The sequence below is a fragment of the Silene latifolia genome, chromosome 10 (genome assembly GCF_048544455.1).
Source record: "Silene latifolia isolate original U9 population chromosome 10, ASM4854445v1, whole genome shotgun sequence".
Classification (NCBI taxonomy): Eukaryota; Viridiplantae; Streptophyta; class Magnoliopsida; order Caryophyllales; family Caryophyllaceae; genus Silene; species Silene latifolia.
In genome coordinates this window covers 148281193-148306774 of record NC_133535.1, presented here as the reverse complement: position 1 = coordinate 148306774, position 25582 = coordinate 148281193, and the positions used below count along the sequence as shown (strand labels likewise).

Sequence of the window (25582 nt, the reverse complement as noted above, 5' to 3'; positions counted from 1 at the left end):
TAGGTAAAGGAAAATGAACACGGAGTTTCAGGTCCTCTACAACTTTGAATGGAACATCATATAAGTGTACTCACATTGACTGTCATGTGTTGTTGTTGTTCGTTTTAAAATGTCTCAAACCACTTCTTGTTGTCACAGGAGAAGGATAAAAGATAAGAGATATGATAGAATATGTGGATTGAAAAGTGTGCTTTTATTGAAATGAATGATAAATGTATTTAACATAGACATGAGAAGACATGTGACTCATGGGACAGCCCCCAGGTTGTCACTGGAAATGGACACAAGGAAAGATACTAGAACAATTGGGGAAAGAAAGCCTAAGACTCGGACTCGGACCCGGACTTTGACTCGATCTCAGATCTAGACTCGTAATCATTGGCCCACGCTTGAACATTCTCTTTTCCAGCAACTGGCTTCGGCATCTGACTTTGAGCATTCACCCATTTGAGCACCCCGTCCTCATTATTGGGAACACTGGAAGGATAACAGTCAAGAAGAGTTTCTTGATAATTGGTATATCCATGAGGATTGCCTAAGCTACCTTGTGGGTTAAAAGTTGAGAGGGATAACTTCCCGTTTTCAATCATATCTTGGATGACATGTTTTAATTTGTAACATTTCTCTGTATCATGCCCTTTGCTTCTATGGTACTCGCAGTATGAGTTCTCGTCCCAGAATTTGGATTTCCTTTCTGGTTCGGGTGTAGGTCCTATAGGCTTCAACATTCGTTGTTCCACGAGCCTCTGAAGTGCATCGGCATATCTAATACCAATGTTGGTAAATTTCCTAGGAGGTGTGCCCTTATTTTCGGAAGCCTTTGCGGATGACCTTACAGGGTTGTTAGGTTTCTTTGACGAAGGATCCATGAGGATGCCTTTATTGATTTTGATTCTTGGATGAGAAGAACTAAGAATGTATTGCCCACTTGTTGCTTTCTCCTTAGGACTGTCAAGTTGAGGGTTTGTCTGGACACTTTTCATCTTAAGAGGTTGGACATCAAGCTTCTTACCCATTTCGGCGAACTGGTTTTCAATGTTGGAAAGCCGAGAGTTTAGGCTATCAATAGCTCCTTCTATTTTGGAAAATTTATTGTTGAAGGCCATGGAAAGCATGAGCATTCTATTTTGGATATCGTCGTCTTCGAGCACACTGATCTCTTCGTCATCGTGAGGATTGAGGAGATGAGAACAGCCTAGGAATGACTCTTCATCATGTTTAATGGTATTAGACCCAAGAGGGTCGATTTTCTTGGATTTTCCGGCAGAAGGTGGCTTAGGAAGCTTGCCCACTTCAATCATATCTTGGATGGTGTGTTTCAAGAGAAAACACTCTTCAATATCATGGCCTCTACCTTGGTGATATAAGCGATGTTGTTGCCCTTCCGAGAGGTTCACCTGTTTCTCTAATGGTGGATCCGGAGTCGGTCCTATTGGATGTAGCTTGCCTTGGGCAGAGAGTCTCTTCAAAGCATCGGCATAAGACATGCCTAAATTGGTAAGTACCCTTTGATGCCTCCTAGGTTTCCTTTCAGCTATTTTCGGCTTTCTAGGACGATGATTATTACAAGAGGTAAGCTTTGGATGACCTAGACTAGAGGTTTCCCTAGTTGGCATATTTTTTTCCACCATTCTATTTTCAAGGGTGAGGACGCGAATGCTCAAATTTTCCACTGTATCTTGCACTCGTAGGACCATGGCATAAACATCTTGGAGAGACACAGTGATTGTGGCTTGAACTTCTTCGTGACTTTCTTTGATTGATTGAGAACTTGCTGGATTCTACTCGAGAAATGACGCACATTACACTCGATTCGACATGGGATCACGCATACTAAGGCAACAAACAAAGGAAGGGACAAGATGACACATCTAGACTTGACTTGTGAACTCGTGAAATGTCGTGAGCGACTTCTCGTGTTTGAATCCACGGTGCTTGACTTTAATTTAGACTCGAGTGTTGACTTTGACGGAGTGACCCTCATATGATTGACCTTATTGACGGGATTGATGACACATGTTAATTCTTGGACTCGAGGTTTGCTTATAGGTGTTAAGAAGACTGTTGTAGTTTAAACTCAAATATAAGGCCCATTGAGACTCGTGTGTTGAGTCTCGGAACGTGTGACTCGAGTGTTTAGATCCTAACTGAATTGGGGTAGGGGGTCCAAAATGACGGCGTGACGCCTTAGGATTTGACTTGAACTTTGAAAAGACCCAAAATGTAAAGGAAGACGGGTTCATGACTCGACGGAGTTCGGACTAGGACACAGTCCGTTTGAACTTTGACTCTAACTTAGCCCAATTAAATTTACATATTTACATTTACACGGTTTGAAAATATTTTGAATAAAACGTTTTTTTTTTTTTTTTTTTTTTTTTGAAATGGGTTTTAGGCCCGAAGTTTTGACTCGACAAACGGACAGAGTTTGGACTTTGTTTTGCCTTTTCTCGAAAATATTTACGTTTTAAAAAGAGGTTTTAATTTTACAAAAATCGTCATGGTTTCGTTTAGAAAATGGTGATCACATATGATACAAACATTATACAAGCATTATAACGGGATGCTGAGTGCATTTAGAAGGGTTTTGATTTAAAGGGTAGGTTGCCATACCGAATCATCAAACCCGAAGTCTGTGGAGAGGCTCGTGCCAAACAAGAGTAAGGCCGATTCCTAGTCCATTTCCTCAAGTAGTGAAGGCCCTTGATACAAACAAGAGTAAGCATCATGGTATGGATGACGTCAATCGCTATCCATCCTTAGGCCCAAATAAGAATTAGGACCGTTTAGACGGGACGATTGGTCGAATGGGTTGGGTTGGGCCTAGGAAGGCCGAATTAAACGGTCTAGGAAGACCGAGTTATGAAAACCGACAATTGTCTTGTACAAACTATTCCCTAACCTTGTTCAAGTTTCACCCTTGGCTACACGTAAGTGCATTATCCCCAAGCGGAGTCGCAAAGCGTGGACAGCGGGCCGCCCACGGGGCGCTTGGTGAGAAACGGGGAACAAGCGTTTGCATTTTGTATGGAGTCGCCACCAATTTTTATGGGAAATTGGGAAGTTCGAATACCTCGTGTCATGTCAAGACACAAAGTAGTGACATGAACACTAAGCAATCGTTACCCTTAGCATTCTATGTCTAGAATGACTCTCGTTGATGCCAATGAACACGGGTGCTCACGGAGATCTGGAGTAAGGGGTGAGGGTACGTATTAGGAAGCTCTTTTGATCGAACACCTAATCCCGCCCGCCTCGATAGCGGCCTCTACTAATGATTAGGGAAGTTGTCTATACTTGATATATCGTCGGCTATATGCATGCAATGCAACATCCAAGTTTTAATCCTAGCATGTGAAAATTAGACTAAGTCGGTGAACAAGTAATTAGCATACAATTGGGTCGGAGTTGGATTTAATGCTCAATTATATGTGAAAACACACAAACAATAAAAGGAATACAATAAATATGAATTACAATAATTACATTGGATTAGGCGATTTATGTCGAAAATACCTTTAAAACGGATAATTTGAGAAAAAGAATAAAAGAATAAATAAACTAACGAACAGGAATTAGCGATAATACGAATAATAGTTAGTTAATACGGATGCTAAACAAACTAGGTCAAGGCAACAACGGAGTTCGAGAGACGAAATCATCCTGGAACAGCGCAAGCAGAAGCTGCGTCCTTTGGAATAGCGCGGCGATTCTTTGCGTACATTCCCAAGGGTGAGTTCTCGGCGTGAAGCGAATCGCAAGTCGTTAATGTCCGATTGGTAAATCTAAGGATTGATTGATATAATTACTCGGATGAAAGTGATTTAATGCATTTAATTACATATGAATTATGGTCATAAAAGCAATAAACATGGATGAGACGGAATTAAGATGGATTAATTTACAAGAAGGAGCGATGTTAATGAATGAGTCCTCTATTGAAATCAATTAACTAGGTTAGATATGACGATATATGACGAATATACAATGAATATGGATGCAAATATATCAAAGGATGAATTCCAGAAACTCAATATGGACAAATTGAATCTCTAAAACCCGGATTTGAACATTAATGACGAAAACCCGCGAATATGAATTATTTGGGATTTAAGTCGAATTTGAATAATTAAAACATGTTAATGATGATGAATAATATACATGTGGAATTATTATGATGTTATGTCAAAGAATTGGCGAAAACAAATGAAACAAATAAAACAAGACGAATTACAGAGGACGAAGGAAGAAGAAAAGAAGCAGAGGCTCGGCGGCCTCACGAAGAGGCGCGGCAGAAGCTGCGCTCCTTCGAATAGGCGCAGCGATTCTTTGCGTCTTTTCTCGACGTCATCTCTCACCGGAAATCCGTAAAAAAGAGTTTTAACAAAGGGTTTTAGAAATCGGTTTTAACGGTGTATTCGACATAAACCTTACAAAGACGATACGATAAATAAAATACAATAAATAAAGAGAATTATTACACCCTCAGACTTACATGTTGACGGAACGAGATGAACTAAGAATCGACTAGTGAATGCTCGACGCGAATGCAAAGAGAGTGCCCTCGTAAGAGGAAAACGATTGATTAATTAAAGTTGATTGAGTGTAGTTGGTCAAATTGGTCGGTCATGCAACGGAGAGGCTGGTACCCGGAAAGATCCGAGCTTACGTGGTCGGAAGTCCAAGCACGTAGGCGCCAATTAGTAAGAACAAAGTCTAGAATGCAAAGGGAGAAGAGAAGGGCGGACACTCGCGTGAGAAATATGAGGAACGAAAGCTCCTATTTATACTAATCACACGACGGAATTATGGTAAGACTAGGATACGGAAGGAAAGATCCGGAAATAACCGACTTAGGTTAAAACACGGAAACTTGGACAAAAAGAAAGCCCTGGGAAAAGGCGCAGCAGGCACTGCGTCCCTTGGAAGAGGCGCAGCACTTGCTGCGTCCTTTCCCGGGTAGGTTTCTCTGCGCGTAGAAAACGCGTTTGACAGCCTGCCGTATTTTAGGCATAACTTTCTCTACAAGACTCGGAATAAGGTGATTTCGGTGGCGTTGGAAAGCTAAAAGAAAGATCTAGAACTTTCTGTCAAATAGGCCCGACCCAAAAAACTCGTTATGACCTCGTAAAACGGGCCTAAAGCTCGGGTTGTCATTTTAACTAAATGAAATGCACATTTTATAATGTAAACTTTAAGTTTAGCCCAAAGAAGTGACATGAGACTCAAAATGAGATATAACCTCAACATTTTATGACATCCTAAACTTAAGTAAACAAGCCCATTGCTTTGACTCGGGATTTGACGGTTTTAGGAAATGAAGACGGTTTTTTGACCCGGACTCCAAATGTACTCTAATTACTGCCAAAACGACCGTAATGACACCTAGATGACAACTAAGAGGTAGACATTAATATTTGAGCAATCACTTGACGATAAACTTACGAACTGTCACAAATCGTTCCGCGTAGCAAACATGCGGCCCAATCATCACTTAGGGTGGTTTTGCGAGGGTGCGAAACGAGGTATCTACAAGATTGCTCGGCCCGTGCGGGGTGTTACGATTTTGGGTGGACGGTCGATTTGCCCCTGGTTATGGCGGTGAGATTGTGGCGAGGAGAGTAACTAAGACCATTGAGCTAATGGACTTGGTTGCGAGGATTGAGGACCCGCAATGTGAGTTGCTTCTGCTTCGAGCTTGAACTGGTATTTCTAAGCTCTATTTCTCCCTTCGTACTTGCTCCCCTAGTGTTTTTGGGTCCGTCCATCTTCCTTTTGATCTTTGCTCTTCGTTCCGACTTGGAACATATTGTCACCGCGTCCGCCGGGTTTTGGGGATTGGCGGTGGCACCTTGCTACTTTCCCTTTTCATCTTGGTGGTCTTGGTGTCTATGCGGCGGGGGATGTTTTACATTATGCTTTTATTGCGTCCGTTTGCGATCTGGCGATTTGCGGTCTAAGCTCCTCGGACCCTCCGGTATTGTAGCTGTTGGCCCCTGCTTTTGATGATGCCGCGCAGGTTTTTGCGATTATAGGCTCGGTATCTTAGGTAACCCTAGTGAAATTGCTTCGCCCCAAATTTATGAAGAAATTGGCGGACATTTATTTCGCGAGTTCTTTCTTGCCTCGAGTGGTCTCCATTTTCTCTTTGATACCTCGCTTGCTTGCTTTGTGGCGGTCTCGGCAGGTTCCCACTCCTCGATTGGTTGCGTGCGGTTCCTATCTCGGGGTTGGGTCGGACTATGAACGGGAGGACTTACCGTAGTGTGCTTGGGTATCGTCTGGGTGTTCCATTATTCACGGTCTCTAGGCCCCCGTCCGGCTTGCTCTCGGGTTTTTTGCCGATGATGTTTTTGGGGACCATCTTGTTTCTTATCTTTGGTACTATGGGCGTTAAACATCGACATAACCTCGTCTGTGACACTCTTTTCGACATCTGCTATAGAACTGGTATTTCTGCGGGAAAGGAGGTTAATATCGGTTTGGTTGACGGGCATGAGGGTTCTCTTCGTCCTGCGGATTTGCTGCTTTATTCTTGGGACAGGGGGCGTGATGTGTGCGTTGACTTGACAGGGTCTTCTCCTTTGACTAAGATTGGATGACGGATTTTGTGCCTGGCCGGATTGTTGCTGATGCTGCTCAGCGTAAGTGTGCTAAGTACGGGGATTTGTGCACGGCAGCGGGTTATGGTTTCCTTCCCTTCTCTTTCTCATCACTTGGGGAGCTGGGTTCGGATGCTGTTGCCTTACTCAAGCGGATCCAGAAATTCTCGGTATCTCAGGATGCGGGGGCTCGGGTGGCCGCTTACATTTTTACTAGACTTAGCTTTGTTGTTGCTAAGGGTGTGGGAGCCCAGCTTGTTTCTCGGCTCCCCACCAATTTCATGTAAACTTTTGTTTCTCTATTAATGATAGCTGTGCGCATCCTTTTATAAAAAATAATAATAGTAGTAGTAATAATAATAATACCATTGATTTGGAAGATTTCCAAGAGGAATTAAAGTCATGGAAATTCACCTTAATGGGGAATGTTCTTGGGTCAAAGCCAACTTTGGCTCAGGTAATTACTACCTATGTTGAAAACAAATTGGGGACACATTGCTAAACCAATTGTCCAATACTTCAAAAAGGGATGGTTTAGTTTTAGATTTCAAACTGAGACTGACATGACTAATGTTCTGAAGGGTGGACCTTTGAAAATGGGATCATATTCTATAATCTTGAAGCAATGGTCTCCATCTTTCTCTACTGCTATGGATAGGGTCTTACTTATCGCTATAAGGGTCTTATTTCCTGATTTAGACCCCTATACATGGTCCTCTGCTGTCCTCAGTAAGGAAGTGTTACCTAAGCTGATTGGTCCTGAGCAGGCAGCTTTCATAGTTGGGAGAAATATCCATGAAAATATCATGCTTTCTCAATCCTTGGTCAAAGGATATAGCAAAAAATACCTAACTCCTAGATGTCTAGTTAAGGTGGACATCAGGAAAGCTTTTGACTCTTTATAATGGGATTTTATCAAGTCTGTTCTTCAAGCTCTCAAATTCCCTACCATTTTCACTGACTGGATCATGGGGTGCATTACCAGTTCTTGGTTCTCCATCAAGTTAAATGGCTCAGTGCATGGATTTTTCCAGGGTAAAAGTGGGGTTAGACAAGGTGATCCCCTTTCCCCCTATCTCTTTGTTCTGAGTATGGAAATTCTTTTCAGGTACCTCAAGAGAATCTGTACTCAGCCAGATGTATCTTTCCATCCTAAATGCTCTAAGGTTGGTCTCACTCACCTGATCTTTGCTGATGATCTTATGATCTTCACTAAAGGAGATGTGCCCTCGGTCTCTGCAGTCTTGCATACCTTGGAAAATTTTTCTCACTGGTCAAGCATATCAGCAAATAATGATAAAACTGATGTGTACTTTGGTGGGATACCTGCTACTATCAAGCATCAAATTTTTCAGATTACTGGGTTCTCTGAGGGGAGATTCCCTTTCAGATACCTAGGGCTTCCCCTACATACTGCAAGGAACACTTTTGACAATTATGGAAGCCTTATAAATAATATCCAAACCCAGATTCAACATTGGGCAGCCAAGTCCTTCTCCTATGCAGGAACAATTCAGTTAATGAATTCTGTTATTTTTGGCCTAACAAATTTCTGGTGTGCTAGTGTCTTACTCTCTAGGAATATTATCAAAGCCATAAATTGTCTCTGCAAAGATTTTTTCTGGAATAATGATGATGGAAGGCAAAGAATGGTTTTTGCCAGCTGGAGAACTATTTGCTCCCCTTGGAAAGAAGGGGGGCTTGATATCAAAGAACTCTTATCCTGGAATAATGCAGTTCTAGCTAAATGGCTCTAGAGTTTTGCTAATCAGCATGATGGGCTTTGGTGTCACTGGAACACAGCCTATAATTGACCCATAATACAATTTGGGACATTCACAGCAAACCTCACCACTCTGAAAGTTTCAGGAGCATTCTAGCAGTTAAAGAGGAAATCCTTGGTAGGACTGGTACTATACCTGCTGCTAGTACCTTGCCTAACTCTTGGGTTAAAAATGGAAAGTTTCATATTAAAGGAGCCTATGACTGGTTCAGGACACCTGCAATTGCCCTCCCTTGGGCCTTTGCACTCAATAGTCAATTCCTTATCCCTAACCATAGACTGATTACTACCTTAGCCCTTCAAGAAAAGCTGGCTACTGTGGTGGTTGGGCTATCGGCTTTGCCACTTGTCGTCAAAAGTTACCTTAGACCAAAACAATATTTATAACTTCACAAACTACTCTTAGTAAAGAGGTAAGTAAAGATCGGATCCCAAGGGACGGGTATTGATGTAGGATTTTCGATTGCAAATGGTCGTATCTAAGGGTATCACAATTTTGGGTTGAGGTAGGAGATCAGCTAAACTAATCAACAATGAAAATAAAGTAATGAAAGCAAGCAAGATGATTAAGATGTAAACAATTGATTAAAAGCACTAGGGTGTCATGGGTTCATAGAGGATATATGCGAATTGATCATACAAACATATTCTCAAATTATAAGCAAGCAATTATTATTGTGATAGGATCGAGTTGGTTTATATCTTACAATCCTAGGAAGGTTTGGGTCCCGGAGCCGAATCGATTAGATTGTACAACACCTACAAGTCGACTTAATCCTCCCTATTCAACTATATGCATGGTCTAATGAGACTCGAGTTGGTTTATGTCTCACAAGTCTCATTGAATAGATAAGTGATGGGTAAAAAATGTAAGGATTCATAGGCTCGCATTTCATCAAACATAACATGTGCATAAGTTGAAATCACAACAAGCAAGCAAATAAATTATGTGAACATATTAAATTAAGCATGAATTTTTCCCCATGTTGGTTTCCCCTAATTACTCCTTAACTCTAGCTAAGAGACTACTCACTCATTATCAAGTTTAACATGCTAACAAGGTTGTCAATCATATTAACAAGGCAAAACATGATGAATGAATGGAAATGATTAACAATAATTAAAGCAAGGATTAAGAGAATTATACCTATGGAGATTCTAAAATTATAAAGCAAAAGAATAATAGAAGTACTTGATGATTGATGGAAGGTTGGCAATCTCCCAATAATACCCAAATAATCTTCAATTACTCAAAATAAAAGATGAACAATAGAAAAATTAAGGAAATATTAAGAGATGAGATTTGTATTAATGCTAAATTAAGAGTTGATTACAAGATTAAGATAGGATTAAGATGATATTAGGAGAGCATGCCAATCTAAGTAGTACAAAGGGGTATTTATACTAAAGATTAGGTACAAAGATTAGGGTTACTAAGGGCTTAAATGACTATTAAGACCCTTAAGAAAAGTTGAGGAAGTGCTCCTCTCCGTTTTGGTGGTCTCCATTGAATATGCTCGTCCCGAGCGGCTGGGCAGCATAGACGTGGGTTTCTGCAAGGGAATCCGAGCGGATTAAGAGGAAGACGCTCGGATTCATCGGCCTCAAGATGAACGTCTTGGCAACGGGACGCTCGGATCACAGTAGGGAGACGCTCGGATTGGGCAGGGAGTCGCTCGGATCCTGGGTCAGCTCTTCCTCTTTTGTTCTTTCCTTAACAATCCTAGAGGATCTTGTTGGGGATGCAAGCATCCTTTTATCATTGTCCAATCTACTTTATTTCCTACATAGGCCTTCTAGTGTTGTCTTCCCTTTGATGTTTGGTCATTGAATTCGATCAATTTAGCTCCATTTTGCCACGAAAATGCAAGGTTTGCGCTCCTTTTCTACAAAAGGGGCAATTCCTCAAAGAATATGCAAAACGAGAATCTAAAGATAGTAAATGACCCAATTATGCACTAAAAAGCATAAGAACGAGGCTAATTCGGGGACTAAATATGCTCAAATATGAGTCACATCAAATATTCCCAAACCGAACATTTGCTCGTCCCGAGTAAAGACTAAAGATGCGACAAAAACTAGGACCTTTATTCAAACTAACCTACTAATATAGCCGATGTGAGACAATTAGCGGGTCTCACTCCGCCCTTTCAACTCACAACAAGACAACCATGAGGTATGATGTCTTCTTGCAAGGCAAGGTGGGGCTTGCCAAAATGGCGACACATCCAAGCATTAAAACACACAAAACAAGAAGTGGATGCATCTACAAAAATGAATAGCCACTTTCCTCATCTAAGTGGCGGAAATTATCTAAAGGGGAAGCAATCTAAGGGTACACATTCCATTATAGATACGGTTTTTTCAAACTACTAAGCCTAGAAGGATACCAATAAATCACCTCCAAGTTGTGTCAAGTTAGGGTACCTTTGTCCTCAATCGTTGAATGCTTTTGTCAAGAGTAGGCTCCATATGGTGTTAGAAATACTGGAGGATCGCGGAATTCCCCTTCTTGCCTAGACAAGAACAAGGGTCGTCCCCTCTCTACCATGCACAAAAGTGGATACGATGGATAAAGGGATCATGATATATTTGAGTTTCATATGGGGTTTGCTTTTTGTTGTTTTTCCCTCCAATTTGTGGCATTTGACATTTTGAGACCATTTCTTTTGCCATTTCTTTTTGATGTTTGGCAATTTCAACACTTGACAATTTTTCAACTTTTTGCATTTATTTTTGAACACTTTCAAAGTCACCTCAATTAGTAATGAGGGTGCCTTGTATTTGAAGCATAAGAGTTTTCATTTTTGTTACTCCTCTTTTCTTTTTGATGCAATTGCAAACTTTTTCTTTTCTTTTCTTGAACTCAAATTTGAACAATTTTTGTGCCCATTCCCTTTGATGACAAAAATGTGGTAGAACATGGATGATGTTTGCATTGTTTCAAGGGTCACCTTGGAATAAACGGTAGCCGAGGAGTTATCCCACCACAAGGTACTCTTGACTAGGCCTTAATCCATGGGGCAAAGGATACTAGCATGACACATATTAGGGTGTTTTACAAGTATTCTAACAAGCAAAGTCTTAAGAAGAAAAAGTATCTACAAGGGCCTATATACACTTGTCAAACTTCCCAAATAGTCATTTTCACAAAATATTTCCTAAATACAACTATATACCATGATGCAACTAGAATTTATACAACCTAATGCATATGCTTCTACCAACTAGTATGCCAAATAATCTAAATGCAATCCTAAATTCACATTGTTTATACCGCATCAATCAAAATAAAGCCACATAGTCATTAACATAAAGAGGAAAAAAGGAGATTGGAAAGATAATACCATGCGGTCTTCTATATTTTCATGTCTCGGATGTGGCGTAGTTGATCAATGTGGACAAGGATGAACAAACAATATATACAAACACAATATATACAAGACTATACTTATAAAGAAAATGAACATGTTTTTGGATTTTTGCATTTTTCAATTTTTTTTTGGTTTTGTTTTTGTGAGAAGAAAAGACATGTTTTTGTATTTTTCAAAAAATTTCAAATTTTTATCATTTTTGTTTTTATAATCATGTTAGAATTTCCCATCCCCACACTACTATGGGCATGTCCTCAATGGCCAAAACGATAGAAAATTATGCAAGCTATATGAAACGCATGATTCCTAAACTAAATGCAAACTATATGACATATAAACAAAAGTGAATGCAAACTAAGCTATGCTATATGATGCATGAGGTTTTGTTTGGGTTGGAGAACACAATTTAGATTGACTCCCAATTCCTATGCATAAACTTCCCCAAACCAAAATAGACACTATTTCTAATGTCAAAAATTGGGGGAGTTCATGCATAAGGATGAATGCATGAAACTACAATTGTCATTTTGGATTTTGAAAGTGGGAACAATAAAAGAAACACCTCAAAGGGACCAAGGTGCTAGTCCTCTAGATGATGCTAGGACTCCAAATCATGATCAAGATAAAAAAATTATATGAAAACAAGAGAATTAGACAAACCTTAAAGGAGGTGTAGAAAACTCACAAATGTGGTATCCTCCTAAGAGCTTTATAGTCCTCAATCTTCGCCCATGACGTCATCATCATCGTCTCCATCATCATCACCAACGTCACTAGAATCATTATCAACCTCCATAGATGCGGAGTCATCATCACTCTCACTTGAACTTCTTTCCTCTTCCTCACTACCCTCTTCTTCTTGTTCATCTTCATTCTCTTCACCTTCTTGGCCACCACTCTCAACAACAATAGCCTCCTCTTCACCCAAGCTAACACCTGTAGAAGCACTAGGAAAGAAAACTTCATTATCCGCCCAACTAGGCAAAGGACAAGATGGGTCAAGAAGTCCTTGCCTAGCTAGATGTAGGAGGGGCGGATATTGTGCTCTATAAGCATCGACTCTATCCTCTTAATCTTGTTTGTGCATTTGTCGCATCAAAAGAGTCAAATAATCATTCTCCACCGTAACATTTTCGGGTCGAAACTCATGGTAGGTGAATGGATAGGGTGGGGTGATAATAGAGGAGGAAGGCTCGACAATGTCCTCCCCTTGGTGTTGTATGATGTGATCGGCTTCTTTGGAGAGTGCGCGAAGGTAATGTGGCCTATGGACATTGAGTCGGCAAATCTTGCTTAGTAAAGTAAAGGTCTTGGCATCTTTTGTTAACCACCCAAATTTGTTGTCAAGATTGTCATTCTTGAGCCATTTGAACATGTAAACCATAGTGGGTAGATCAATGAGGTGGTCTCCTTTAACCGGCTTATAAGTACCATCTTTGTTGAAGTCCTGGTTGAAGTGTTTTGCCAAATAAGTTATCAATCCTCCATTGACAATACAAGTTGTGCCTTCCTTACCTTGGTCGACCTTAAGCCATATTTCAATCAAGAGTTGAAGAATGTTGTACCTATGGACATGGGCCACGGGGGCACTTGGGAACAAGCGTTTGTATTTGTGGAGTCGCCACCAATTTATTGTGGAAAATTGGAAACCGTTCGAATACCTCGTGCCATGTCAGGACACAAAGTAGTGACATGAACACCAAGAACTCGTTACCCTTAGCATTCTATGTCTAGAATGACTCTCGTGGATGCCAATGAATACGGATGTTCACAGAGATCTGGAGTAAGGGGTGAGGGTACATATTAGGAAGCTCTTTTGATCGAACACCTAATCCCGCCCGCCTCGATAGCGGCCTCTACTAATGATTAGGGAAATTGTCTATACTCGATATATTGTCGATTAACCGGCTTATAAGTATTATCTTTGTTGAAGTCTTGGTTGAAGTGTTTTGCCAAATAAGTTATCAATCCCCCAATGACAATAAAAGTTGTGCCTTCCTTACCTTGGTCGACCTTAAGCCATATTTCAATCAAGAGTTGAAGAATGTTGTACCTGTGGACATGGGCCACGGGGGCGCTTGGGAACAAGGGTTTGTATTTGTGGAGTCGCCACCAATTTATTGTGGAAAATTGGAAACCGTTCGAATACCTCGTGCCATGTCAGGACACAAAGTAGTGACATGAACACCAAGAACTCGTTACCCTTAGCATTCTATGTCTAGAATGACTCTCATGGATGCCAATGAACACGGATTTTCACAGAGATCTGGAGTAAGGGGTGAGGGTACATATTAGGAAGCTCTTTTGATCGAACACCTAATCCCGCCCGCCTCGATAGCGGCCTCTACTAATGATTAGGGAAATTGTCTATACTCGATATATTGTCGATTTATATGCATGCAATGCAACATCCATTAGATTAATCCTAACATGTGAAAATTAACTAAGTCGGTGAACAAGTAATTAGCACATAAATTGGGGTCGAAGTGAATGTTAGATTAAAATTACATGTGAATGTCAAGTAAATAAATCATACAAAATAAATACGAATACGAAATAAAGAAATAAATTACAATTGATAAACTTGAATTTACGTCATAAACATGCCCAAAAGAGTTTTAGAAATAAAATAAAAGAATAAATGAAAATTAGAAAATTGGAAAAAATAAGGAAATTGGAAATTGATTTAAATTAGGAAAATTGGAAAATAAGGAAATTTGGAGAAAAGGAAAATTTGGAAAATAAGGAAATTTGGAAAATATGGAAATTTGGAAAATAAGGAAAATATGGAAATTTGGAAAATAAGAATAATGGTTAATTAAAATCCTAATTAGAAACCCTACGTCAAAACGAGAAGAGTTCAGAGGCAGAAACCACCTCAGAACAGGCGCAACATCTGCTGCGTCCTCTGGAAGAGGCGCAACACTTCCTGCGTCTGTTCTTGAGTTGGGTTCTGACTGTGAAAGTCAGACTCACGGTTTTTTAATATTCGTTGGTTAATTTACATTGATTTATTGATTGGTAACTCGAGTAGAAGTGATTAATTGATTTACATGCATCTGGGATCGTCATGAAGTGAAAGAAAACAATTTAAAACGAATTATTATAAGTTATATATTATTTACGATGTTGGAATTGATTTATTTACAAACTTGAAGTTAATGGTGGAAACAAAGGATTACGAATTGATGAAGAAAACAGATTTAAAACATGTATCAAAGACGAAATCAAGGGACTTGATATGAACGAATCGAGTCTCTAAAATCCGAGTTTGAATTTGTGACGAAAACCCACAAATATTAATTATAAGGGATTTAAGTCGAAAATTATTGAAATGGATTCATAAAAACTAATTTGAAAATTATTAGGTGAAATAAGGGAAAGAACGAAGAAAAAAAATAAAAGACGAAAGGAACAAAAACCCGAGGAAGAAGAAGAAGTGCATCAACTGAAAGCAGCCCCTGGAAGAGGCGCAGCAGATGTTGCGCCCTTTCCAGAAGGCGCATCAGTTGATGCGATTCTTCCCCACGTCAGATCTGTGTTACTTCCGTTAAAAGGGTTTTAAAAAAGGTGATTTTAAAAGACGGTTTCGAGCATGCTTATGACATAAATTCTTACATTAATTATAATACAGAAAATAAATACATTAAATAAAATTGGGATTTTACACCCTCAGACTTACATGTTAACGTCGCGAGATTTAACTAAATCGGTTTTTAGTGGTAACTCGACTCGATCTATAATGCAAATATGAAAGTGCCCTTGAAAAAGGATTTAAAAGCAAATTGAATCGATTAATTGATTATGGTGTAGTGGAGTTGGTCAAATTGGTCGGTCATGCAAAACGAGGCTGGTACTCGGAAGGATCCGAGCTTACGTGGTCGAAAGTTCAAGCACTTAGACGCCAAAAAGTAAGAACGTGGTCATAGAAGGCAAAGGGAGAAGAGAAGGGCGGACACTCGTGTGAGAAATATGTGAGACCGAAGGTCTCTATTTATACTAATCACGGAATTAGGGTTTAGGAAAGGAGAGAAAGATCCGGAAACAACCGACTTAGGTTAAACACAGAAACTTGGACAAAAAGAAAACCTTGAGGAAAAGGCGCAGCAAGTGCTGCGTCTCTTGGAAGAGGCGTAGCACTTGCTGCGTCCTTTCCCCAGCGGTTTCCTCCAGCGTAAGAAAGCGCGTTTGACAGCCTGTCGTATTTTAGGCATAACTTTCTCTACAAGACTCGGAATTAGGTGATTTTGGTGGCGTTAGAAAGCTAAGAAAGAGATATAGAACTTTCTGTGGAATAGGCCTTACCCAAAAAAGTCGTTATGACCTCGTAAAATGGGCCTAAAGGTCGTGTTGTCATTTTAGCTAAATGAAATGCACATTTTGTAATGTAAACTTTTAGTTTAGCCCAAAGAAGTGACATGGGACTCAAAATGAGATATAATCTCAACATTTTATGAAATCCTAACCTTAGGTAGACAAGCACATTGCTTTGACTCGGGATTTGACGGTTTTAGGAAATGAAGACGGTTTTTGACCCAGACTCCAAATGAACTCTAATTACTGCCAAAACGACCGTAATGACACCTAGATGACGACCACGAGGTAGACACAAGTATTTGAGTTACCTTTTATTAACCGATTTATAAAACGTCATAAAATCGCGACATATGCTAAACATGCGGCCCAATCATCACTGGGTGTTTGGCGGGAGGTGCAGAAACGAGGTGTCTACAGTACCTTGAAGTGAACTCTCTACCAATATTCAAGGTTGACTCAAGATAGACAAAATCAAGCTCGGTGAAGTGGTTTGTACCCTTTCTAGCAATCAAAGTGTGCCCAACAACCTTATGCCACACCCTTATGCCCGGATGATGGACATAAAGGGCACGACAATCATGGTAAGACGTAAACTTCCTTCCGGTAATAGCCTTCCATAAGGGAGCGGGATCATATTTTATTACGGGGTTCTTCATAAAGGTCGAGTCATTGCTAAGGCCGAAAACTTTGCCGAATGCATCAAAAGACATTTTTCTATCAACATTCTCAAGGCGGAATTCAATGTTTGTTCGAGTCTCCACCTTGGTAACTTTCAATGAGCTTAAAAACTCCAAGGTGAGAGATAGGTATGTCAACTCTTGCATATTAAACAAAGTGAGCAATCCCATGGACTCAAAGAAATTCTTTGTTTGTTCAAAGACACCTAATTTGGTCAAGGTCTCTTGGCATATAAACTTGGTAGGTACAAAAGATTTCTTGGCAAGGGAAACAAATTTCTTCCTATGAGAGTCGGAAGTGAAAATTACCTCCGGATAATCAACTAATTGTTCAACAACCGGAGTGGTGACGGTAGTAGTTTCCACTATAGGAGAAGTAACCTCTTGAATCTCCATCCTTGCACTTTGTACCACCAAAGTCTTTGAAGCTTGTAGAGCTTGTTGCCTTTTTGAGAGTGTTTTCTTTGTAGGTGCCTTGCTTCCACCTTTTGTCCTAGCCATATTCTCCTTTAAGTAGTAACACCAAAGATAAGCTTGAATTCTTCAAATTTCAATAAGACCCAAATTGATTTAGGATAATTGAATTTTTGCCTTGTATCCTAAAAATCGATTCAAATGTTGAAGATTATGGTGTTTTAATTGCTTGTGGTTGACAAAGGAGTGATTTGTTTGAGTTTTGAGGGAGTTTGGAATTGATTTGGGTGAGTTTGGTTGAGAAATTTGATTTTGGTGGATGGAGGGTTTGAGGGTTTGGAGGGTTTAGGAGATGTGTTTGTATTTTGAAGGAGTAAAATGAATTGGGAAAGTTGGGGTTTTAAACCCGTTGGATTTGAAAATCAGGGGGGAGACGAGCGGCTTTCTGGTAAGATGCTCGGATTTTGCTTCAGCTTTTTGCAAAAATTAAGACCGTGTGGAGACGAGCGGATTCTCGGGTAGACGAGCGTCTTTTGGAATGAAGACGAGCGGATTTGTCTGAAGACGCTCGGATTTTGTGACAGGAAGAAATCCCAAATTTGTGCAGCAGCAAGACAAGTGGATTTCTAGTAAGACGAGCGTCTTGACCGAGACGAGCGGATTCTCTTTGGAGACGCTCGGATCTACAGTCAGAATAAAAAAAAATTCAGCTCCCTCAGGACGAGCGGATTATACCCAAAACGCTCGGATTTTCTTCAAGACGGGCGGATTCTCTTTTGGCCGCTCGGATTGTCCCTGTACCACACGGATTCTATTCCATCCGCGGGTATTTCATAACCCCTGTCATATACTCTTCATTCCTTTTTTCTTCATTGTGGGGGCACTACGAAGGCTTGGATAGCCTAGGTAATTTCCCATCCCCACACTATTTCAACACACTACACATCAATAATCATATAAGTCCCTCTCTCACTTCCTCTCAAAATGATGAAAATCTTGATCAAGGCATAAAAATACAAATCCAAAATTGACAAAATTGCAATACAATAAGTAAAATGCAAGTCAAGGGGTTAGAATATTACAAGTGGTGGTTTAGGGAGGACTCCACCAAACTCTCATTCATGTGAGATGTCAAGGGGGCATGGCCAAGGTGTTGTTGATGTTGCTCAACACCTTGAAGAAGTAGTCAAAAGCTTGTTCATTGTTATAATAAAGATCTTCAATAGACCTTTGCACTTGTTGTTCTTCATTATGGTTTTGGGTCATAGCGTTGCCAATATAAGGATTGAATAACCCTTCGAACTCATCATCCCAAAGACCGCATACTTCATCTACTTGTCCCCCAATAGTGTCATGAGTTGATGGAAACAACTCCTCTTTCTTCTTGTCATCATGGCCAATGAGGCCTTCTTCATTGCTTGTCATTGGTGAGCTTTTCAAGCTCTCATTGTTGAGATTTCCTTGCTCTTTGGATGGAGCATCTTTCACTTTCTTCTTCCATGTGGGTGGTGATTCATTACCCATAGCTTGTTCTTTGCATTGAGATGCCAACTTCTTCTTATCACTTTCTCGGCTATAATGATCAACCATGAAGCATGGCTCATGGAATCGGGGAGCTCTCATTGTCTTGTCAAGATTAAAAGTGATTGTTTCATCTCCAACTTTGAGGGAGAGCTCTCCATGTTTCACATCAATCACCACTCCCGCGGTGTGCAAGAAAGGTCTTCCTAAGATAATAGGAATGTTGGAATCCTCCTCCATATCAACAATGACAAAGTCTACCGAGATGAAAAACTTGCCAATTCTTACGGGCACATCTTCCCATACCCCTAAAGGTATCTTTATTGATCGATCCGCCATTTGAAGCGTGATATTGGTGTACTTGAGCTCTCCCATTCCAAGCCTCTTGCATACCGAGTATGGCATGACACTTACACTTGCTCCAAGGTCACACAAGGCTTTGTTGATTGTAGTGTCACCAATAGTGCATGGAATAGAGAAGCTTCCCGGATATTTGAGTTTTGTAGGTGAACTTCCTTGAAGAATAGCACTGCTTACTTTAGTGAAAGCAATAGTCTCAAGCTTTCAGATGGATTTCTTCTTTGTAAGAATAATTTTCATGTACTTTGTATAGGCCGGAACATGAATAATCAATTCGGTGAATGGGATTGAGACTTCCAAGTTCTTCACAATTTCCATGAACTTGCCAGGTTTCTCATCAAACTTAGGCTTAGCTTGACGACTTGGGAATGGAAGCCTAATCACAATAGGCTATTTCTCCTTAGCCTTCTCTTCATTCTTCTTTGAAACTTTTTGGATGGTAGGTTCTTCTTCCTTAGAGTTTTTCACAACTCTTTCCTTGTCACTAGCCTCCACAATGTCTTCCTCAATTTGCTTCTTTGGTCCTTCATAACTAGTACCACTCCTCAAATGGATGGCACTCACCGATTCATGTCTTGGGGGATTACCTTGAGGTGGTAATTGCCCCTTTTATCTTTGAGAACTAGAAGATGCTAATTGAGACATTTGGGTTTCCAACATTTTGGTGTGGGCTAGGAAGTTGTTGATGGTGATGTCCTTTGCTTGACTATCTTTTTGCATTTGAGTGAAAAATTCTTGTTGGTTCTTTTGCATTTGGAGGACCGCTTTTTGAACATCAAAACCTTGGTCATTTGTTTGATTGTATGGAGGTTGGTTTTAATAACTTTGGTTTTGATTGTAAAAGGGTCTTTGAGCTTGGTTTCTCATTGGAGGTGGGGTGTATGTTGGTTGAGGGTTTTGGACATTTTGGCTTTTGTATGAGAGGTTGGGATGGAATTTGGTGTTTTCATTGTAATAGTTGGAATAAGGGGTGCCACTTTTGTATGCTTGGAAAGCATTCAATTGTTCACTTGATCCCCTAGATTCACTTTGTTCATGATCCAAAGTTCCACAACTCTCACATACTCCACTTGGAATCGATGAAGATGCCACCATAGCATTGACATGTTGCTTAGGTGATTTGGAGGCTTCTTCAAGTTTAGCCATAGCCTTCTCAAACTTCAAATTAATGGTATCAATATGTGCACTAAGTTGAGCACCCAATTGAGTAATGGAGTCCACTTCATGCTTTCCTCCTCTAGTAGCCTTCCGAGTCCTACTATATTGTGAGTTATGGACCGCCATTTCTTCAATGTTGTTCCATGTTTGATTGTCATCAACTTCGGTAAACATACCATTGGATCCCATATTGAGGATGTTTCGGGAGTCTTCATATAGATTGTTCTAAAATTGTTGTACAAGGAACCACTCGCTAAGTCCATGGTGTGGACAAGATCGACAAGTATCCTTGAATCTCTCCCATGCTTCATATAAAGATTCTTCATCCCTTTGTTTGAACCCGGTGATTTGGGGTCTCAGCATGTTAGTGTTTTCCGGAGGATAGAATTTCTTATTAAAAGCAAGTGCCAATTTCTTCCAAGAGTCAATACCAAGAGTAGCCTTATCTAGGCTCTTCAACCATTGTTTCGCGGAACCAATCAAAGAAAAAGGAAATAAGACACATCGGATTTGTTCTTGAGTAACACCGGTTTGAGAAATCGCATCACAATAGTCATAAAAAGTCTCCATATGAGAATGAGGGTCTTCACTAGGCATCTCTCCAAATTGACTTCTCTCAACTAGTTGTATAAATGCGGATTTTGTAATAAAATTACCGGTTCAATGTTGTGGTGTAGGAGTACCATTGGGTAGGTTCTCCTCGGTTGGTACGGAATGTGATGAGAATTTAGGCATTGTAGGTTGATTTTGTGGTTGGTTTTGTGTTGGGTTATCCTCTCCTTCTCTTGCAAAAGGGTTGGTAAACTCAATGTTTGGTTGAATATCCACAATTTCACCAATACCTCTCAAAGTATTTCTAGCAAGTCTTCTATTGTAGGTTAAAGTTCTTTCAATTTCAAGATCAATGGGTAACAAGTTACCTTGTGATCTTCTAGACATGCAAAATATAAAACAACTTGAAAACAATTAGAACAACCTTGAGGAGTTTGACTTCCCCAAGGTAAAGAAAGATACAACTAAAAGCAATCAAAGAAAATCAAATCAAGTTAACACCGTCCCCGGCAACGGCGCTATTTTTGGTCGGAGCTTCGACTTTGCCACTTGTCGTCAAAAGTTACCTTAGACCAAAACAATATTTATAACTTCACAAACTACTCTTAGTAAAGAGATAAGTAAAGGTCGGATCCCAAGGGACGGGTATTGATGTAGGATTTTCGATTGCAAATGGTCGTATCTAAGGGTGTCACAATTTTGGATTGAGGTAGGAGATCAACTAAACTAATCAACAATGAAAATAAAGTAATGAAAGCAAGCAAGATGATTAAGATGTAAACAATTGATTAAAAACACTAGGTTGTCATGGGTTCATAGAGGATACATGCGAATTGATCATACAAACATATTCTCAAATTATAAGCAAGCAATTATTGTTGTGATAGAATCGAGTTGGTTTATATCTTACAATCCTAGGAAGGTTTGGGTCCCGGAGCCGAATCGATTAGATTGTACAACACCTACAAGTCGACTTAATCCTCCCTATTCAACTATATGCATGGTCTAATGAGACTCGAGTTGGTTTATGTCTCACAAGTCTCATTGAATAGATAAGTGATGGGTAAAAAATGTAAGGATTCATAGACTCGCATTTCATCAAACATAACATGTGCATAAGTTGAAATCACAACAAGCAAGCAAATAAATTATGTGAACATATTAAATTAAGCATGAATTTTTCCCCATGTTGGTTTCCCCTAATTACCCATTAACTCTAGCTAAGAGACTACTCACTCATTATCAAGTTTAACATGCTAACAAGGTTGTCAATCATATTAACAAGGCAAAACATGATGAATGAATGGAAATGATTAACAATAATTAAAGCAAGGATTAAGAGAATTATACCTATGGAGATTCCACAATTATAAAGCAAAAGAATAATAGAAGTACTTGTTGATTGATGGAAGGTTGACAATCTCTCAATAATACCCAAATAATCTTCAATTACCCAAAATAAAAGATGAACAATAGAGAAATTAAGGAAATATTAAGAGATGAGATTTGTATTAATTCTAAATTAAGAGTTGATTAAAAGATTAAGATAGGATTAAGATGATATTAAGAGAGCATGCCAATCTAAGTAGTACAAAGGGGTATTTATACTAAAGATTAGGTACAAAAATTAGGGTTACTAAGTGCTTAAATGACTATTAAGACCCTTAAGAAAAGTTGAGGAAGTGCTCCTCTCCAAGGAGATGCTCCTCTCCAAGGAGATGCTCCTCTCCGTTTTGATGGTCTCCATAGAATATGCTCGTCTCGAGCGGCTGGGCAGCATAGAAGTGGGTTTCTGCAAGGGAATCCGAGCGAATTAAGGGGAAGACGCTCGGATTCATCGGCCTCAAGACGAACGTCTTGGCAACGGGACGCTCGGATCACAGCAGGGAGACGCTCGGATTGGGCAGGGAGCCGCTCGGATCCTGGGTCAGCTCTTCCTCTTTTCTTCTTTCCTCAACAATCCTAGAGGATCTTGTTGGGGATGCAAGGATCCTTTCATCATTTGCCAATATACTTTATTTCCTACATAGGCCTTCTAATGTTGTCTTCCCTTTGATGTTTGGTCATTGAATTCAATCAATTTAGCTCCATTTTGCCACGAAAATGCAAGATTTGCGCTCCTTTTCTACAAAAGAGGCAATTCCTCAAAGAATATGCAAAACGAGAATCTAAAGATAGTAAATGACCCAATTATGCACTAAAAAGCATAAGAACGAGGCTAATTCGAGGACTAAATATGCTCAAATATGAGTCATATCATGTGGATAAAATTGCTGCTAGATGTTTCTCCCTAACTTACAGATGCATTCTTTGTAAGGAAGCTTAGGAAACTCACAGTCATATTTGCCTTCAATGCTCCTTCTCTAGACATCTTTGGACTGGTATTCTCACCTGGCTTCGCCTGCCACACAGAACTTTTAATCCTGCTAAGGAGCTACTCTGGTGCATTTGTGACACCCCCATACTCCAAGTGCCTTACCAGGACCACTCAGGTATAAAGCTGTCAGCATCTCGGTTTCCCGAGGCAATGATAATCAAAAGACAATAAAGAAACAGCATTTAAATAGTATAAAGCTTAAGTGAGTAAAATACAATCCAAAACCAACTGCCAAAAATACGGTTTACATGATCTCAAAACAACTGTCTAAGAACTATCAAAACTACAGCGGAAGACTCTATCATCTGGTGGCGACACATCCCAGCTATCCCATGTATCTCGACTCATACCTGCTCAACAACTGCTCACCATCCCAGAATGGATCACCACAATTTTTAAAACAATTAAACGGGGTCAGTACTAATCACACAATTTACATAACTCAATAAAACACACACAACACTGCTCAATCGTCACAGATATGCCCCGAACTCCATCGCCAACTCCACAATACTGACTACACACTAAAGTGTGTAGCCCTGCCAGAGCACCCATCGCAACAGGTTACTCATCGCCGCCAGTGGGGGACCGCACCTGTTCCCACCTAAGCCCCGCTCATCTCCGTCGAGCGATAAACCCAAATCCATTAATGTGCACATCCCTTCTGTGGCGGGTTCCACAGAAGGCGAATCATGGGCATGAAGCCACTCCCGCAAGTGACTCTACTCAGCCAGGGACGCACCCCGAAGAACACAGACAGATACAATCAATCACAACTACTAATTAGCAATCAAACCCAACAACTGTCACAATACTCGTACGATAAAACTCAACAACCATAAAGCACAACCAACACATCATGTGACTAATACTTAGTAGGGAAACCTTACCTGGAATGCAATACAATCAGACGATCTCAACAGCTGTTATCAAAAAGCCTCCTCTACGAATCCTCCTCCTAACATATGATCACATAATTACTAACAATCATAAAACTAAAAAAAACCCCAATCCCCCAAATTAGGGTTTAAACAAACTTAATAAAATACTATAAAATCGGTACGTAGATCTTACCCTCGACGCAAGGATCACAAGAATGTAAAGGATGATGAATTCCGACCTCTCAAGCTCCGGGATTTGTCAATAATGCGAAAAATGCGAAGAATGTAGTTTGAAATCTCTTTTGAAGTGATTAGGTTTAATAAAAGTGTTTAATGATGATGACAGAAAGTTATATATATCTATTCGCATTATTAACAAAACCCGACAAAGCATTACCCGTAAACCGAGCCACTCGATCGAGTGCCCAACATACTCGATCGAGTGCCCCCTACTCGATCGAGTACCAAGGCTACTCGATCGAGTACCAAGGCTACTCGATCGAGTACCCTACAGACATAAACTGTTTTAAAAACCAAAACACCCTTACTCGACAGAGTAAGGCCCACTCGATAAAGTACCCAGAGACTCATAAAAACGTAGTATTACAGCATTGAAAAGAAGCATGTAAGACACTGGAAAATGGATGGTTACACTACTGTATCGGAGCTGTCTGTTACCATATTTGGGCTGAAAGAAATGTTAGAATTTTTCTAGGAGCTGAGAAAACTGTTGCTCAACTCATTCACATTATCAGATATACTGTTAGTAGTCGTATCTTAGAGAAAGTTCCTAGTAAGGACTATGATAAGGCTGCCCATAGGCTAAACGTCTAAGTTTATGCCTTCTGCCATAGGGGTTATTCTTTGTATAAAATCCTTGTCCATTTTCTTTGCCCTAAGTGGATGAATAAAATGGACTATAATTTCTTGCAAAAAAAAACAAAATAATAATAACAATAATAACAATAATAATAATAATAATAATAATAATAATAATAATAATAATAATAATAATAATAATAATAATAATAATAATAATAATAATAATAATAATAATAATAATAATAATAATAATAATAATCAACTTTAAAGTTACTACGTTAGTACTCCGTCTCGGTCATGTGTTTACCTTTTCCATTTTAGTTGTTTCAATAATTTGTTTACCTTTTTATGTTGGGAAGGCTTTCAATGGGTAACTTGACCATCTAATGGGACATATGTCCACTTATCCAATACCACTACTCAGAAATAGTCCAAAACAATGGTAAAAAAATAATCGGGCGGAGGAAATAGTAATTTTTTAGCCCACTTATCTGTGAACATATTAGTTAGTACTCCGTATTAAAGTTTTCGACTCATTACTTCTCGCCCCATTTGCTTGTGGTCGGTATAAGTTACCGTAATTATCCTAGGTATGTAAACTATTTTTTATTCAATTGCTTACCCTAATACTTAACATCTTGCCTCACTCTACACACTGCCTCCATCTTCTCCAATAAACATTATTTCATTCCAACTTTCCTATTGTACTCAACTTTCTCCATATGCTTTCACAACTCCGCCGCC

General features: G+C 39.8%; 1 non-coding gene across 1 annotated transcript; it reads left to right on the top strand.

The window, feature by feature from the left end:
* Positions 1-20462: 20462 nt before the first annotated feature.
* LOC141610171 (small nucleolar RNA R71) lies at positions 20463-20569 on the top strand. Its single transcript, XR_012528067.1, has one exon. It is a non-coding gene; the product is annotated as a small nucleolar RNA R71 (small nucleolar RNA).
* Positions 20570-25582: the final 5013 nt, after the last annotated feature.